This window comes from Canis lupus, chromosome 13 (assembly GCF_003254725.2).
Source record: "Canis lupus dingo isolate Sandy chromosome 13, ASM325472v2, whole genome shotgun sequence".
Classification (NCBI taxonomy): Eukaryota; Metazoa; Chordata; class Mammalia; order Carnivora; family Canidae; genus Canis; species Canis lupus.
Genome location: NC_064255.1, coordinates 54,559,279 through 54,579,278, shown reverse-complemented (window position 1 = coordinate 54,579,278; position 20,000 = coordinate 54,559,279). Strand labels below are relative to the sequence as shown.

Below are 20,000 nucleotides of genomic sequence, written 5' to 3'. Positions count from 1 at the left end.
TTGAAAAGGAAAGCATTTATTAATAACAGCAAGACTACATCTAGTTCATTATCTGTGAGTAGACTACGTGAGCATCCATTCTTCCATATTCCATTATGAACAGGAGTGAGGATGATGTTCTAACTCTCTTCTTACTGTCATAATGGTTGGCATGAACAGCCAAAATTAATGTCCTCAACATCTACACATCTTGCCCTGGGGCTTGGTGATCCTCTCCCACTATGACCTGGTAACTAGCCAGGTGACTTACTTTGGTCAATGAGTGTCCGTAAACATGACATAAGCAGAGGCTAGAAAGGTGTCTTTTTGTATGTCTAGTTTTCTCACCTTTGTAATTCTGTCACTAGTTCGAGATGAAATCTCAACTACTGGAGGAATGTGAAGAACCTGAGGAAGAGAAGTGAAGCCCTCCTAGATCAGCAAGCCCTCAGACAGCCTGCCAGCAGACTGTGGGCACATGAGCAAGAACGGTTGAGATCACCCAGCCTGTGTCTGCAGAACCACCCAGCCAACCATTGCACTTATGGAAATGATTGTCATTTTAAGACTCTGATCCTTGGAGTAATTTGTTTGATACATTTCTGAGTCCAAAAAAATCCTGAGAATTACACAAACACAAAAGCTTTGCACCATCCCATGTTGAAGGTGGAAATTCTGAGGTGCCTTAATAATTGATTTTCCCATCAGCCTCAATAACTGGGAAGAGTAAGTAGGAAGGATTTTTCGATAGGTGGAACTTTGAGTGCACATACTCTGGGGAACTTGCTATTTTATAATGTTTTAAAAAGGAGCTTTCTTCCTCTGGTAGATTAGTTAAGGAATCTGAGCTCTGAAAATATTTTGCTACTTGTGGAGAGCATAGAAAATGGGAAAACGCTGCTCCACAAATGTTAAATGATAATGGTGTTTATGATCTACTCTCCTCCCTGATCTTCTACAGCTGCCCTTGTGCTGCTCAGTTTAACTTTATGGACTATCCTGAAAACTAATGATTCCTAAAGGTTAAGGTTTTTCAATGAATATAAAGTCATGAATATTAGTTTTCTATTTTATAGGTTCATGGTCTATAATGAATTCCAGCTTTAGCATTTTCCTTCACTTAATAACAGAGAAGGTTAAAGGATCTCTATTTCTTGTCAAGGCCTTATCAATAAAATTAAAATAAAGAAGAATCAAGACATATTAAAGGTTAAGAGTAGGGTATCAGTGATTCTGCGGAGATACTCTCTCCTGAAGGTTTATTTGAAACATAAGGAAAGTGTACTCATAATTGATAATCTTTTATGGAATGATGTAATTTAAATGTTCCATCATTCTTAATTGAAAGACCAGGATACCTAGCACAGGTTAAGCATCTGTGCTCAGTTAATTAAATTGTCTTCTCAGTTAAATCATTTGATTAAAAATTGCTAGTCTTATTAAGTCAGACTTTTAAACTCATACCCACAAAGAGAACAGTCTTAGTGGATATCTTTCCATTCATTACCTCTTTATATTCTTATAATGTACTCTAAAGTGGATATGTATTTTCTCCCTATTAAGAACAAAGCAATTGTGCCTCAGAATGAAAGTTCATAACAGTTCTCTCTTTCCATGAAAACTTACTGTATACTCAAGTGTTCTTTATGACAAAATGAAACTCTTGCTATGATTTGATTTAGAAACATAAATTTGCAGCTGGTTTATATAGGTGCAAAATTTAATTGATTAACTTAACTATGTGTTTTAGAACTATAGTTCTGCAATGAAGACTTTAGGGAAACAGGGGAAAGTTTAATATCCCCAAATGGCCAATTACCCCCTAAATAAATAAATAACACTTTTTTATTCTCTTTTGCTTTGAGTTTGGAAGCAGACTATTCCAATCATTAAAAGTCTAGATTTGGAATCTTAAAAATTGGAATTTCATCCTATCTCTGCCACTTACTGGCTGAGTGACCTAAAACAAATTACTCAACTTCTCTAAGAATCAGGGAATGTTTAGTTGTAAGTTGAGGATAATAATGATACTTATTTCATAAACTGCCATTAGGAATAGATGAAAAATACAAATAAACTTACAATCACACCGCCTGACTCCTAATCAGTGTCCAGTAAATGACAGCTGTTACTATTTTTATTGTTGTTACCATCTTGACTTTATTGCCCAGCATGGTTGGAATGAATACAAGTTATGTTTCACTTCCAGTGTATTGTTTGCGGATAATTGAACTTTCAATCAGTTAAACTTCAGTAGCCAATTTCTTTCTCAAAAGTGGGTTATTTCTTCCTTCTCTCTCTCTCTTAAGACCCAGGAATTTGGTTTATACCACAAATCCTCATGAAAAATGGAGTGTGCATTATTAGTAATAATACACCTTATCAACCCTAAGGAAACACACAACGCAATTAACATTATTGTTTAATTAACATTAACTAAAGTTTTAATCAACATTAATTAAAAATTGGCAACGGATAGCAAGTGTTGTTTTTGTTGTTGTTTTTCTTAAAGATTGTATTTATTTATTCATGAGAGACACAGAGAGAGAGAGAGAGAGAGAGAGACAGACAGAGGGAGAAGTAGGCTCCATGCAGGGAGCCCAATGCAAAACTCGATCCTGGGTCTCCAGGACCATGCCCTGGGCCCAAAGCAGGCGTTAAACCGCTAGGCCAGCCGGGGATCCCACACTAAGTGCTAACAGACCACAGTCGATCTTGGAAGTAACAGACTCAGCCCAGTGTATCTGAGTTAATATGGCTATTATGCCTGTTCTTAAATCTTGTCTTCTTGTTCTTGCATCGATACATATTTTCTTGGTAACTCTTAGCAGGCTTTGATTCTGTCAAGTTCCCAAAATAAAATATTAAAGCTACTTTCTCCCATGCTCCTCCCAAATCCGACTGTAGCGTAATTCCACCAGCACTGACTTTGAAAACTCTATAACCTTTCCTGGAGGTGGAGGAAAGTAACTGACTTCTGGAAATCTCATCCTCCCTTTTACTTACTGATCTCCCTCCTGTTTTGTTCTGAGAGATCCTTACTGTTTGTTCAGAAGTAGCATGAAGAATTTCTACTTTCACTTTTATCATTCTAGGCTAGAATTTTCTAATGTATCCCTACATTATGTTTGAAGAAAAGAATGTTATATATTTAAAAAAATATTTAGAGATAGTTAATTATCACAGTGCTCAATAAAGAACTAAGAGTTCTGAAGGGTCATATGAGATAACTATGTATATGTGTGTTATGTATATACATAATGTTTCTATATTAGTTAATATATTAATTACTTCACACACATGTATTATGTCAGAGGAATATATAAACACACATATACATATATATTTCTGTTTTAGATTCACTCAAATTTATTTGAACTCAGAACTTTTTTATGTCAAATTAATTATTCTATCATGGAATGGCCTTTTTATTTCAAAGATTACACATTCTGTATTGTCTCTAATGATCCTGTCAGCCTCAGAGAACCAGCTCTTCCCAGCTCATATACATAGATTTAGCTATACCATGGACAGGAAACCAGCAGGACATGTTCTAAATTTTCAGATCATTTTCCAGATTTTCTGATTCATTTCTCCGAGAGATACTGTCTAGTGTCTTTTGTTTTGCTTTGTTTGTTTTGCCTTGGATCTCTTTGACAGTCTTGTCTAGCCTATGGCCTCTTTATTATTTCTCAGAAAAAAATATTTAAAATAAATGTTTTAAATAATATATATTAGCACAAAGGAAACTAATTATAATGAAATATAATGAGGATATTAGAAGTATACTAAGTCAAGTATATGCATCTTGATTAATTTATTAAATAAAAAAATATTGGCAGATTAGCAATTGTCATAATTTCAAAATAATGATGCAAATAAAAGATACTAGAAAATATTTGCAATATTTGTATAATGTACAAATATTTATTTGTACAAATATTTATTTACATATAATGTAATATTTGTATATAATGTACAAATATTTATTTACAAATAAATATTTATGCAAATATTTATTTTATAATGGGACATGAGAGATCTGTAAGTTCTCCTAGTAAAAGTTAGAGGTATTACTAATATTAGCATAATTTATTGCCTAACCAATATATTGAAGAACAAGTAAATTCCAGTTGGAGGTTATGGGGGAAAAATATAAAATCTTCATCTAAATTGATGGTCTCAAAAAAAAAAAAAAAATTGATGGTCTCCCAGAATTCTCTCTGTTGTCTGTGATTACCAGGTTTAACATTTCAACCTTATAAGAAAGTTTTTATTGTTTTTACTGTGCTTGCATGAAAGTTTCACGGAGGTAGTTTTGAGTTTTCTGGTTTGCTTTTTTCTTTTTTTCATGTAAACCTTAGAGTTCTTTTGAGGTATATCAACTTTTGGTTCAGCACTAGTTAACTTGAAATAATTTTTTAATTAAGATTTCTATGATTGTATTACCTGTAGCAGTTTTATTCCCTCCTCTTAATCTACTATGAAAAGCATTAAATATCCTCACATTGCAATTTACTCCTATATAGTGGTAGGTCAAAATGAATCAGATGATTATCTGTACATTTTACAGATATAAAAGGCCATAAATTAATGCCTAGTTATCATATTTATATCTCATTTATAGGTATTCATTTCCTGTTTTATGCAAGTTGACTACAACTATGTAACTTTACAACCATCGCAGAATGCCATTTTCTTTATTTTTTTCCTAGCAGTAGAAAAGAATGATGTACTAATTGTTCTCACTATTGTAAGATTTAAGGTTTTATTTAAGTTTAGTGGACAGAAAAATTAAACATGAGTTGCTAGATAAAAGTTAATGTTTCAGAATGCAACATCAATACCTTATATTTAAATATGTTATAGAATTAAAATTTTTGATGTCATTCATGTAATAAAACTTCATCTTTTAAGTCATAATCATATATTTTAATACATTGCAACTAATAAATCAAAAACCCCCAAAGAGTTTACAAATACAGTATGACAAAACTCCAAAGAAATTTTGCAGTATAGGTTTGATTGTTTGACTTCCATTCACTTCAGCTTCTTAGAACATACCTGGAAACTGGGATAACATAAAATTTTTAAAGATCTATATTACAGAAAACTAATTTTCATGAAGTCACAATGAAGTATGTAGAGCCATTCCAGGTCCACAAACACTGTACTCATTATTAACATTTTTATTCAAAGCTCAGTGTAAAATAAGATTATTACATTTTCTGCATACTACCCTTCATGCTTTCCAGTTTTACATGAGTAATAAATTAAAAAGAAAGGCATATTCAGCAGTGGTAAATATAATGATAAAGAAAAGAAATAACAACTGAGATGATAAAATTGGATATGTGTGTGTGTGTACATATATGCACATATAGATACACACACTATATATGTCTAGTTAACACATGCAATAATTCATACTATATAAATGGTAGCAATTTCTATGGGTTTCTGTTCATAAAATCATTTTGTATAAATATATTGAAAAAAGGAAAGGATTAATGTCCTCAGCATATTAATTATTATATATCAACATTATCATGGTTCTTTCAAACCAAACTTTTGACAAACAATAAGGAAATTAACTTATTACTGGGACCACATGGCATATAAACTCCTTTCTTTCCCATATAAATAAAAAATGTTTTGGACACTATTTATTGATGAGGATTAAAAAAGAACATACTAGAATATTAAATGCATTATTAGAGCCTTTGGGCTCTATTCATCTTTTATAGTAAACATACTAGGATAATAGCTATGTTTGATGCTACATTTCTTGTAAGTGATACCTAACTGTCCTAATAGGGGGAGTATTCTACTATGGCCTGCCATGATCCCTCTGTGTGTCAGATGCTATGCTGCACCACTCAGAGAAGTCCCTAAGGAAAGAAGACTTTGTTACACACCTACTGGGATTGCTGCAGGTAGGTATCTCTTGGTTGTGACTCCACTTTGGGAGTTGCCTCAGCTAAAGAGCACTGCCTCACCATTAGTCACAGTCCAGTTCCAGGGCAGCCTACATCCAAAGACTCCCTAACATGATAGTAAAAATGTATCTCTGTTGAATCAATTTGGGCAAATCTGAAGGGCAGTTCATTCTCTAGATTAGTCTGTAGGGTTGTCTGAGCTTCCCTGTAGGACTGCCAAAGAGCTCATTTTCTTTCTTTGCTTAAGCTAGCCTTCTGCCCCTCATTCCCATAGGTGTAAATCCTAAAACCACTCCCTACTATGCCTCTGCATTATTATTTCATGCACAATGAAGTACAGACATAGAAATAAGTATTTCCATGAGAAAGACATGAAACATTCAAACATTGTTCAAAGGATAGGTGTCCTCTTTTGAGGAGTCATTCTGTCCAAACTTGGGTAATGTTTATCCCTTTTGAGGGAACAAAAACATCAGTTTATCAGTGTTGATTAATTAACATTTTTGCCATAAAACTAGAACCCCCTTTTCAGAGACTACGATTAACAATCACTCCGCTTATTTTAATTTGTTTTTCCAAATATATTTATTTTTGAAGAGAGTCTTCATTAATTAGAAGATATGAAGCAATACTTTCCTAAGCAATAATGATTATAATTATAATTAATTAAAATTGATAAATTAACTTCTGGTTATTATAGTCTCCCTATGTGCTCTATGTAAGAATTATTAGATTTACAAACTTATTATGTTCTTTCTATATGCCATGAACTGTTCAAGGTGCTTTATATATGTTATTTTAGTTATTACTTACAAAAATGCTCATGCAAACAAAGCAAATGTAATTATCCCCATTTTGCAAATAAGATCGAAAAAGTGACTTACCTAAGGACATGCAGCCAAGAAGCCCAATTGGATCTTATACTCAAGTCTGTAGAATACCCAAATCCACATGAAGAACTAATCTTTCTTGGTATATATGCAACCTTATAAACTTCTTAGTAGATGAAAACAAAACCAAACAAAAATTTAAACAAAGACAAAATAAGAACATTTATGGGAAAAACTTTAAAAGTCATGTATACTTGATTCTTATTTTTAGCTAAGATTAAGTTTTATCTTCACATCAAAGATAGAACATGTCATCAAATCTTTGTGAACTTGTTTTGGGGTATATTCATCTGATCTAATACACTGGGAATAGCTAGTAGTTCTTTATAAAACACATACACATACATCTTACTTTGGTATTAAATGTGTCCCTCTCTATTGTTTTTTTCATAGTCTTTAAAAAATAAAAATAAAAACAATATTAGTCAATACTCATCATGTGTGAGGCACTGGTCTTAGCATTTTAACAGTCTAATCCAATTAATACAACAAACCTACCAGACATGTACTATTATTATTTCAATTTCACAGATAACATAACTGAAGCATGGAGATGTTAGCTAATTCATCAATAATGGCAAAGGTGTTGAATGGAAAAGACAGAAGGGATGGAATCAGTTCAAAACTAGAACATCCAACAGAGATAAGGTGGAAAGGGGGAGATGAGAGGACCTAAAAAGAGCATATTCTTCACAAACATTTCATTTCCAGTCTCTTCTCACATGCATACCCCTTTTCTCATTCTCCTATCTCTTCAATAGTCTAATCACTTGGTTTCAGGTGACCCTATATGTATAACTGAATTTCAAGATATCCGTATTGTGATTTAAACACTCTAGAAAGTCAGGTACATCAAGTTATTTTTCTACTGATTTAACAGGGATACTTTTACCATTAGGATCACTTCTTTAGATTAAGGGATTATAACTAGATAGTATCTCTTAAAACATATCATAAGACAGCAGACCTGACTGATATGAGGTGCAATGAAATCTAACTCAGTGTGTACTACATGTGCACCAAAGATTAATACATTATTATGATTACTTCTCTGATTTAAAATGTATGGTCTTAAAGGAATGCTCTTAAAGAAAAAAAAATCTTAGAACTTTTAGAGTATATAAACAATTTAAGCATGCAAAGGGGAAACATTTAGAGAGCATCTTCCAATCTTCCATTTCAAAGCAAATATTGACCATTCAGTGTGATAAATACTAAGATAAACCTAAGAGTTCCTGAGAGTTCTTGAAACCCTCTTAGGAAAGACTCCTACCCAAATCTGGGATAGGCTAAATTTTATGAAAGAGAAAGTCCCCAGTAGAATCTTGCAAGATAGGTAAATTGAACATAAGTGGGCTTTACAGAAAGAGAAGCATGTAAGGAGGCATGGGGATACAAATATTTGGTGAGTTCAATAACTTACAAGTGGGTGAGTATTCTTCGGGCTTGGAGTTTACATGTCTTGCTGCATATATAATACCCACACTGCCTATAAAATATTACACAATATGATATTGTATAGGCAACATAGAGGGTTACATACACAATATTTTCCCTGTTTTCTCTGTTTATTATTTTTTTTTTCTAGCGTGGATCTAATTTGTTCAGGTCATCAATGTGTGCAATCTCCTTCTCAGACTCCCTTAAAGCTAGAGGTGACCATAGACCACATTCAGCATAAAGTAAAAGTAAAATTATGACTTTCATGACAAAGTGATACATGTTCATACTGTTATGTATCTTTTTTGTATTACCCATTTCACCTCTTCTCTGCTAGAAACTGAAAAGAAATTTCTGGAAATGCATTAGCCTTATTTTGACCTTGAGGATGAAAGCCACATAGTGCAGCATCTAGAATAGAAAGATGGGAAAGAGCTAGCCTGAGCCCTCAATGACTCCTTCACTGTGTTAGTGTCCTAAAGGTGCCCAATGGCATATAAATAACTTGACAGGTCAGACAAAAGATAAAGAAGGGGAATGGCATTATCACCATTATTACCGATAGATGTGAAGTTGATTGTATGGATGAATGTAAGAGTCAAAGATTTTGCTAACTAAATGTCAATTAGGCAAAATTAACCAGTTATAAGCAATGTTGGACAAGGACAGGTCTCCTGATCCAAATCCAGAAAAAAAATGGAATATACTGAGCTAGAGCCCAATAGTATCCATGGGCTAAAATCCTATTTTGAAAACATAAGCAGAACTGTCAGGTGACATTAAGAGAATATATGAGGCCATGGCACCTGGGTGTCTCAGTGTTTGAGTGTCAGCCTTTGGCTCAGGTCATGATCCCAGGGTCCTAGGATCAAGTCCCACATCAGGCTTCCGTCAAGGAGCTTGCTTCTCCCTCTGCCTATGTTTTTGCCACTCTCTCCATGTATCTCATGAATAAATAAATAAAATCTTTCTTTAAAGAAAAAAGAGAATATATGAGGCCATCTAGGAAGAGTGTGCAACACATAACAGAAGTAGCACTTAAGCGAGAAGTCAATAAATGATAATAGACACCTACCAATGAGATAGCTGGAAAATTCAGAAGAGGGTGATATCAAGGGAGTCAATATTGTTTAGGAGAGGGTTTCTGTAATGATAATATACAGTAAGATCAATAATAAGAAAAGGACTGAATAAATGCTTTTCCTTTTCATCAATTAAGTCAGTGGTAACCATGGTAGCTTTAGTAGAGACAGCCATGGGTGGGGCATAATGACAGTAAAATGCTGAAGAGCAAATGGGAGATGAAAATATTAACTCAGTGAATGCAGTTCAAGAAGCACATAGCTTGATATAAAGATATACTGTGGCCAAAGGGAGTTTGAAAAACATACTTTTTGCTGTGGAAATTCTCAGTACTATTTTATTTCAAAATTATGGAAACTAAGCCTTTTTAAAGTAATGATGAGTTATAAAACAAGAGAGGTTTGTTAAATGAGCTCTAAGATAATTAATGGGCTGTGGCTCTCTTAGAACAAATGGCATCCCCAGACTAGAGGAATATACTCTGAGAACATGCACAAAAGGGAACCCTTGACAAGATAACATTAGGATTTGGGAGAGATGAGACAAAATAGGAAGCAAACCTAATTCACAGTTTTACCTGGATCTCATCTTTCTTTTTTTCTTTTTTTTTTAAACTAATGAGTGGTGCTACTCAGGGTCATATATAATGACTTAGGAACAAGTTGAAAGTAAAAAATATCTGCCAATCTAAAATGACTTAATGCTCTCATGAGATCCCTGTGTGCTAAAAAGTAAGAGATTTTTTTGTTTGGTCAGCCTTGGGTGGGCAGTATATCCATGATCAAATAGTTGTTTATTTCCAACTTTTCTCTTCACCTGACACATTATTTTGGTATGATGAAAAATAGAATAACAATATAAAACAAATATGTTAAGCACTGTGGGAACATAGTGAATGAGAGATAAACAATTATGACACTGATATTGAGTGAACTGAGTAGTTGCACTTGAATCATGAGCCAGAAGAGTGGTAAGCACTTCAACCCATTTCTCTAATATTGTGGCTGATGAAAAGTATGCCAGTTCAGCACAGGTTTCATTTTGTACAGTTTATAAAGGGCATCACACCCTGAATACCCAGTTTCAGGACATTAAGATATAAAATTAAATAATAATATGGAGACATAAGAGACTACCTTAAATAACTGAAATTGAGATAGGAAAGCAGGTAATAAATAATGCACAGCATACCCAACAGGCAAGTGACACTTCCTGCCACACACTTGAGCAAAAAAAAAGCAATCTTCTTTCTGTGAATATAGTCAAATATGTAGGCAGTTTCAGATAGAAAACCTGTAGAGATGAAAAAAATAGTACACTGTCTTGTCACCTATAAATCTCTGGCAACCAATAATGTGACACTTGTCATAATACTAGACAATTTAGTTTGAGGGAAATTTATGGTGGTCCTTTAACAATTATACTAACAAATTCTTGTGACTCCACATTTTTATTCTCTATGCATTTTAGGTAATGGTAAGAGCATGGGTTCTAAAATCAAATAACATAAATAAAATATACTATTAGGTACATGGTATTTTGCCAGTGAAATATTAAAACCATTACACCAAAACTTATCCCCAATATACGTGTTATATTTAAATTAACCTTGTGCTAGCAAGGCTCTGTTTTAGATAAAGTAGGCCATGAATATGTGCAGCATAAATAACTATTTACGTATCTTTTATTTCCCTTTATCGGTTCTTAACTCTTCCCTTGTTCATGATTCAAACTTTTATATCCTTTCCATTGAAGCTTTCAGAGCTCATAGTGACTTCTCTTTGCAGGCCAGACATGGCACAAGAAAATTCTCATTTACCAGGATGGGTGTACCTAAAAGAATGAGAAATAGCTAGATATTCAGGGAGTACTGGACATTGGCTCTGAAGTGACATTAATGTTGTGCCCAAGATTGCGAATCCGAGAAACCACCAAGGAGCCAACACAGATGCCAACACAAGAGGGTTTATTTGCAAACTTGGGCTTGGGTTCAAGTTTACCCGACACAGCGGAGCAGGGACTTGGACCCCGAGGTGGGTTTCAGCTTAGTTTTATGGGCTGGGCTAGGGGACCTCCAGAAGGGGTGGAGAAATTTCTCAAGTTCTGTTTACATTCTGATACGGGGCTTTTACGGGCATTGAGCTCTGTTCTTATTCTAATATGGGGCTTCCTGCCACTGGCTTGGGCTCTGTTCTCATTCTAATATGGGGCTTTCTAGGATGTTAAACTGTAAACTGTTTTCTTCCTGTAACTGAAGTAATATAAATCTCAGCTCTTATTCCCAGGGGCCTGGGATGGCTGTACTTGTGCTAACACTGAACTTAAAGTGGAATGGCCTTAATTTTCTCATCCTCCACAATTAATTCCTGGCACACAGATGCCACTATGGTGTATCAGTCAGATTAAAGACATATGAAGGTCAGGTGATTAACGGATTTTAGCAAGAATCTGTCTCACAGAGGATACACTCAGCCTTTGAAATGATCCTATGGTTATTTTCTATTTCTAGAATGCACAGTTGTAACAGATATAGTAAACAATTGCCAATCCCTAAACTAATATCCTAGCTCCATACATTTATGATGGTAAGAAAGCCCGACTGTAAGCTTTTATTACTGCCTCCATCTTCCAAAGCAGTAAACCAAACTCATATAACATTCTTGGAGAGCTTGCAGAGAACAATGTTACCATCAATGACTTAAGAGATGCAGAAATGGTGATTACTTCCATATCGCTATCCAATTGGCCTATTTGGAATATACAGAAGACTGGTGGAGGAAGAGAATTATTATAATTGGATTAGTTGTAGTCTCCAATTGCAGTTTCTCTACCAGTTGTGGTTTCTTTGCTATTGCCCATCAAAACATCCCCTGGCATAAACATCTACTGACAGGGAATTATTTTTTTCCTATACCTATTAGTAAACACCATCAAAGTTATCTATATATGTTCATGGCCCTATTCTCCAGCGCTGTTTTATAATCGTGTCTACAGAAACCTTGACAGCCTCTTCACAGGGCATCACACCAGTCTACCACACTGAATATATAATGTTGACTAGACCTGTTAAACAGGAACTAGCAGGTTTTTTTATATACCTTATTAAGGTACGTGTATCATAAAAAGTTCAGGGTCCTCATAACTCAGTGAAATTTCTAGGAGTCCAGCTATATAATACATGTCAAGATATCCCTTAAAGGTAAAGGACAATTCTGTATCTGGCCTCTCCTCTCCTACCACCCCCAACCCTCACCAAAAAAGGTACAAAGACTAGTGACCCTATTTACAGTCTGTATGTAACATATACATAAGTTTTATTCTACTATCACAAAGATAAAACAAAGCATTCTTTTCTTTTCTTTCTTTTCTTTTTTCTTTTCTTTTCTTTTTCTTTTCTTTTCTTTTCTTTCTTTCCTTTTCTTTTCTTTTCTTTCTTTTCTTTTCTTTCTTTTCTTTCTTTTCTTTCTTTTCCATAAGATATGGAATCCAACTTGCTCCTGGGTATTAAAAGAGGCTGAACATGTTATCATGAAAGCAGTTTCCCATCATGAACTGTGATGTTATCTGACCTACCACCATAAATGTTGGTGTACACAGAAGTATTCCATCATTAAATGGAAGGAGTATATACAATAATAGGCTAGAAAAGATCCTAAAGGTACAAGTAAGTTGAATGGATAGTTAGCTCTGATTCTAATAATTCTCATATTTCCTACAATTTCTTCCTTTCTCAGTTTTCTTTATGGCCTTATGGGAAGTACACTCTGATCAATTTGGGGGAATAATAATTCAATTCTAGTCTAGAGATGGTTATACACAATACACCATGTGTGTGAAAGGAGACAACTGCTTCATTACTGCTTCACCTAGGAGTGACTCTAAAGAACAGCAGTGAATGAAAATGTTCTCAAAGGGAGTTCAAGAAGACTATCTTGCTCATTTTTTTTTTTTTTCTGGAAGAAAAGAAATCCAGAGGTAGGAGTCATCAGTTAATGGGCAGTAACTAATACTTTAGCTAAATTGTCAGGAAGTCAGGGAAACACAATTAGAATATTGGCTAAAGGAAAGTTTAGGGACAAGTGTAAAATTATCAGTGCCCCATATGAATGTTTACCAAAGATCAACCTCAGTAGAAGAGAGTATTAATGAACACATAAATACAATGCCCCAAACTGTGGATGGCAATCAGCCACCTTTGCTCTTATCCAATAAATAAAGTGGCCATCACAGCAGGAATTGAGCTTAAGGTTGGCTTAGAAATATGGATTTTGTAAATCCTTAATTAGTGAAAAAGTTAGCATATTCTAACCATTGCAATAAAGCAAGAAAAAAAGAAATGAAATGCACAGAGTTAATGAAAAAAAAAGATAAAATCTATATTTGCTGACATGATTATGTATGAAACCCCAGGGAAACTATAACTAAAAGCAAAAACTAAAATAAAACAAAGCACAAAATTCTCTAGAATTAATAGTAATTTCAGCAATATCACAGAATATAAGATCAACATGTAATCAAGCATATTTCTATATATTAACAATGAATATTTGGAAACTGAAACAAATAAAATAACTGCTTACTATCATGCTTAAAACAAAATACTTAGGTTTAAATTTAATATAAGGCACATGTATTATGAAAATTATAAGTTGCTAATGAAGAAAAATCAATGAATAAATGAGGAGATACACTATATTTATGAATTGAAAAGTCAACACAGTGAAGATATGAATTGTCCCTAACTGACCTACATTTTTAATATAATTGTTATCAACTTCCCAACAAGATTCATGTGGGGTTTTTTTGTGCCAATATAGAAAAGCTTATTCTTAAATTTATATGTAAAGGTAAAGAACCTAGAAAAGCTAAAACAATTTTGAAAAAGATTAAAGTGGGAGAAATCACCTTGTCCAATATTAAAGTCAACTGTATAGTTTAGTGTGCAGAATATATGATATTGGTGGAGTGATACATAGATAATAAAATTAAATAAAGAATACATATAGACTCATATAAATACACTCAAACAATTTTTGACAAAAGTCATTTAAAAGAAGAGGACTAGTCCTTTCAACACATGATACCACAGTGAATGGTTATGCATAGGAAAAAAATCAAAGTCAATCATAGACTTAAATGTAGAAGGTAAAGCTATAAAACTTATAGAAGAAAATGTAAGAGAAAATCTTGAGGATTAAATCCTAGTCAGAGCTCTTAGCCTTGATACCAAAAGCACTAGCCATAAACTGGATCTCATAAAAACAAACAGCTAACAAACACAAAAAGTAAAAAAGGAAGATTTTCTTTGCAAAAGATATAGATATGAGGATGAAAAGATATTCTAGAAAAACTATTTGCAAGCGACATATCTAAGAAATAGTACCTAGAAAGTAAACCTGTATTTTTTAAAGGTATTTTATTAGTCATTATCTTGGAGATAACAATTAACATCTTTAACTTGTAACAACCTAGTTTGAGTAATACCAACCAAGTCTCAAAAGTATACAAACACTGTGCTCTTAATATCTCCAACTAAAGAACTAATTTCTTTTAAAAAAATTATTCATTTATTCATGAGAGACACAGAGACAAAAGCAGAAACATAGGCAGAGGGAGAAGCAGGCACCCGGGAGGAACCTGTTGCAGGACTGGATTCCAGGATCCTGGGATCACAACTGGAACCAAAGGCAGATTCTCAACCACTGAACCACCCAGGGGTGCCCCAAAGAACTAATGTCTAAAAACTCTTTTTAACATGATTTTAGGACACCATGCTTTGATTTTCCTCCTACATTACTGGTGTTCCAACTTGGTTACTCTTCTGCATTACTAGTTGTAATTAAGGAACTAGTTCCTTCATCTTTCTCTTCATATTTTCTTTATCTCCTTGTTTTCTAAATCTTTGAGTATCCTAAGATTCAGTCTTTACGCTTATCTTTTGTGTTCATATTTACTTTCCTTTAATAATTAAGCTTAGATATCATCTATATACTGAGCCCCAGATATGTACATCACTTCTATCCTCTGCATCCCAGATAGCTGAATCCAGTTGCCTACCTAATATTTCCACTTTAATATTTAAGAGGCATCATAAAAATAGTATTTTTAATATTGAGCATCTAATCTTCCCTCCAAAATGTCTTCTGATATTAGTTTCTACTATCATAGTAAAAAGGCATCTCTAGTTTTCTGAGTTGCTGAGAAATTCTCAATTTTGTCTTTGATTCTTCTTTACCCATCCATTCCAAAAAGCCAATCAACTAGAAATTCCTCTTAATTCTTAAAAAGATTTCAAATATCCCACCACTTATTATATTCAATGCTACCACCCTACTGAATCCACCATTATATTCATTTGGATTCTTACAATAATCTTCAAACTTTTTCTTCTGCTTCTCTTCTGCTTTCTCTGGTTCTCCTGTTTACACCCAGTATATAGTGATACCACAACTAGAGCAACCTTTTAAATATAAGTCAGATATTTTATTGATAAAGACTTTACTTGCTTCCATATCTTGGCCATTGTAAATAATTCTGCAATAAGCATAGGGTGCATATATCTTTTCAAATTTGTGGGGCTTTTTTGGAGGGGGTATAAATATCCCTTAGTGGAATTACTGGATCATATGATATTTCTATTTCTAATTTTTTGAGGAAACTTCAAAACTTCAAAAACTACTGTTTTCCAGAGTGGTTGCACCAATTTACATTCCCAGCAACAGTGCACAAGGATTTTTTTTTTCCATATCCCGATCAACACTCATTATCTCCTGTGTTTGTGGAATTTAAGAAACAAAACAAATGAACAAACAAAAAGAGACAAAATAAAACCTGCCACAGACTATCAAATATGGAGAACAAACAGCATTGCCAGAGAAGTGGGGAGGGGAGGAAAGGTTGAAATAGATTAAGGGAATTGAGAGGTACAGACTTCCAGTTACAAACTAAGAAAGTCATGGACATAAAAAATACAGCATATCAAATATAGTCAATTAGATTGTAAAAAACATTGCTTAGTGACAGATGATAACCACTTATTCTGGTAAACACTAAGAAATGTACAGAATTGTTGAGTCATATATTGTACACTTGAAACTAATATAACACTATGTTAAATATTACATATACATCTATTAAAAATTGTATTTTATCTCACTTTCCTCTACCCCTGAAGTACTTTCCTCTGTGGGCATCATCATCTAATAGAACATTTTTCTCACTTTTCTAATTTTTAAGTGTCTCTTTTTCTTTTACCAAATTATCAGTAATGTAAAGGCAAAGATTTTCATTTATTTTTTTCTTCGGAAATCCCCACATTTCCTGACCTGTAGTAGATATTCAATAAATATGTGTAAAGTGTATGAATTTTTTAAAAGATTTTATTTATTTATTCATGAGAGAGAGAGGCAGAGACACGGACAGAGGGAGAAGCAGGCTCCATGCAGGGAGCCTGATGTGGGACTGGATCCTGGGACTTCAGGATCAGGCCCTAGGCTGAAAGCAAGTGCTAAACCACTAAGCCATCCAGGGATCCCCCAAGTGTATGAATTTTTAAAATAAATCAGTAAGATAGAAAATTGTCAAGACCTGAAAACTGTCTGCTATTTATTCATAAACACAGAGAGAGAGAGGCAGAGACACAGGCAGAGGGAGAAGCAGGCTCCATGCACCGGGAGCCCGACGTGGGACTCGATCCCGGGTCTCCAGGATCACACCCCAGGCTGCAGGCTGTGCCCAACCGCTGCACCACCGGGGCTGCCGGGTGCTGGGATTTCTTATCTGAGTGACTGTGAAGATTAATTTTTCCATTAAATGAGAGACTATGTTAAACACTGAGGGTCAGAGAAAGACAATGATTTTGAACATGTTGGGTTTTAGTTATTAATATTAATAAATCAATATCAAACTAGCTATTATAATTTATTATGAGGGGCTCCTGGGTGGCTCAGTCAGTTAAGCATCTGACTCTTGGTTTCAGCTAAGGTCATGAGCTCAGGGTCAATGAGATGGAGCCCTGCAACAGGCTTTGAGCTCAGCACAGAGGCTGCTTGAGATTTCTTTCTCTCTCTCTGCCATTTCCCCCTCTACATTCTCTCTCTTTCTCTCTCTCTCTCAAATAAATAAATAAATAAATAAATCTTTTTTTTTTTAAAAGGATTTATTGTAAGACATAGAGTTAGCCTAAGATATAGATTATCAAAAAAAAAAAAAGTAGGTCTTTATTTTTATTTTCTTAAAATATATAAATTAATTATTTTTCTTTTCTGTTTTTTTTTTCCCCCTTCCACTAATGCATATATGATGAACAGATTTTACCTCCATGTTGTGGTTATATTTGGGATAGTTCCTTAAAATGAAGGTTTTGTAGTTTTCTTAATACCTGCCTTGGGACCAGACAAGAACCTCAGAAATTTTTTTTTAAGATTTATTTATTTATTCATGAGAGACAAAGAGAGAGAGGCAGAAACATAGGCAGAGGAAGAAGCAAGCTCCCCGCAAGGCATCTGATGTGGGACTCGATCCTAGATCCCAGGATCACTTCCTGAGCTGAAGGCAGAGGCTCAACTGCTGAGCCACCCAGTTGTTCCAGAACCTCAGTGATCTTTACGAACTTCCTCAAGAACAAGGTTCTGAGAAAGAACTGACAGGTACCTAGAAATCCACTTAGCTGATGAATAGGAAAGACCTATTAATATGTGTTTATATTCTATGGATAATCAAAATGCACAGTGGTTAAAATAGGGTTTCTAAATGAAAGTTTCAAAGACAGAAGCTCCAAATTATAGACACTGATATGCAATCAAGCCAGTTCTCACATGAACAACTCTAAATGTGTGCTCCAGGGTAAGAAGCAGCAGAGATTTATTTATATTTGTTAATGATCCTCCCAGTAGGCCAGCCAGTAATTTAACAGAAGTTTTTGAAAAAAATTAATTAGTTTGTAGTTTATGATATTTGGAGAAGCAGTTAAGTATCAATAACTAAGTTTGGGTTTCAGTACTTGTGGACAGATTTTGGTTAGTAAGTCACACCCATTAGAGTCTGGTTACATCATCTCTCTGTGGGTCTGGTCCCATCACCTGATGACTAATGCCCTCATAGATACACAGAAGGTTTACAGGGGGTATTTTTCTTTGGCACAATATGGTTCAAAACAACTATGATTAGTTATTATCCAACAAAATTATATTCTTTTCTTAAGCTGCTTTATGGAGAGTTTTTAATCAGAAACCTCTCATGTTTACAGAATTAATAAACCCAGGCTACAGACATACTACCTAGCCACTTAATTTACCTTTCTTGAATTTAACATTTCAGTGCTTCAGAAATATTTGATATCATACAGGTTGATCACCTACTTACATTTAACTGCAGAAAAGTTACCTGTCCCACAGTAGCACTCCTGTTTAAGTAGTCAGTTGGTGTCCAGACTACATCTTTTCTCTTCATGGTAAGCAAAGGAAAGAAAGAAGAGTCAAATCTAATTAGCAATGAACATGGATTATGAAAACACTAAAGAATGCAGGAGATACTAATAAAATAAAAACAAAGCTACTATGATTCCTTATGACAATAATTTTGACAAAATAAACAATGAAATCCATTAGACCCAATTTGGGGAATTTGTTTTAGGGGAAAAAAAATAAAAGAAAAACATCAAATTCAATGCATAAGATTCACACTTATTCTTAAATATTTAACTTATTTGTTGTGCTTTTTTAAGAATGTACTCCCTTTAAAAATCACTTGAGAATTACATTTTTACTCAATAGTGCATAATCCAAAGCATAAATTTCTGGCTTTTTTGCAGATAATACAAATTAAGAAATAATTTAAAGGACTTTCCAATAAAAAAAATCTAGTATTCAACTATATTTTAATACTTGATAAGAATCTTTGATTTGGCTTGAAGTCTACATTGTACGATTTATCTTCTTTTAATTTTGAGGTAATGAGATTTTTTTGAGGCAATGATTATCAGAGAATGCTTTAAACCTTAAATTTTAATCTGCCACTAAGTGCTAGGAATCTGGAATATATCAAACATTTGTAAATAATGATGTTTATTTTAACTGTATATCTACAGAAGAAAGAATTATATGATTTCCAGAGAATGAAATGCTTCATCATTACTCTGACACCCTGGTTTGCCTTTACCTATATCTGTGAACTTGAGCACACTAATTTTTCTGGTATTTACTCAATTAAAACAATCACTGTAAAAATTTATTGCCAGGTATCAAAATAATTCTGATTATATGTATCAGAATATATATGATTACATACAATGATTACAATAATTATTTCAGTCTCTTTAATGACTTTTATTCAATACAATCAATGCCTTTTTCAGTTATAAGTGAAGACTAAATGTTTAAATATGATACCAAAAAAGTGTTTAAGTTCTCCGAGATTATTTGTGGGAGTTGACACTATTTAAAACATGATATCCCATCTTCCCTTTCCCCTGGCATTTCCTTGCATTCTCCATGCCTTCAAATTGATGGTGATTTATCATTGCCTCAAAGGAAGGACAGAACATAGCACAAAGAAAAATATGTATCCTGCCTGTTTTTTGAGTGCTCAAAACCTAGACCTTTGAGGTGATAAGATGGGGATGGAAGAATTTAGATTTGGAGTCTAGACAACTTGTTTCAGAGAAATGAAG

The 20,000-nt window shown here is 33.9% G+C and overlaps 1 long non-coding RNA gene across 1 annotated transcript; it reads right to left on the bottom strand.

Annotated features, from left to right (window-relative positions):
* Positions 1-4,727: 4,727 nt before the first annotated feature.
* LOC112652251 (uncharacterized) lies at positions 4,728-12,695 on the bottom strand. The gene is made up of 4 exons (XR_003131310.2): positions 10,523-12,695; positions 9,324-9,392; positions 6,803-6,914; positions 4,728-5,050 (listed from the first exon to the last, which is right to left on the bottom strand). It is a non-coding gene; the product is annotated as an uncharacterized LOC112652251 (long non-coding RNA).
* Between the last annotated feature and the right edge of the window lie 7,305 nt (positions 12,696-20,000).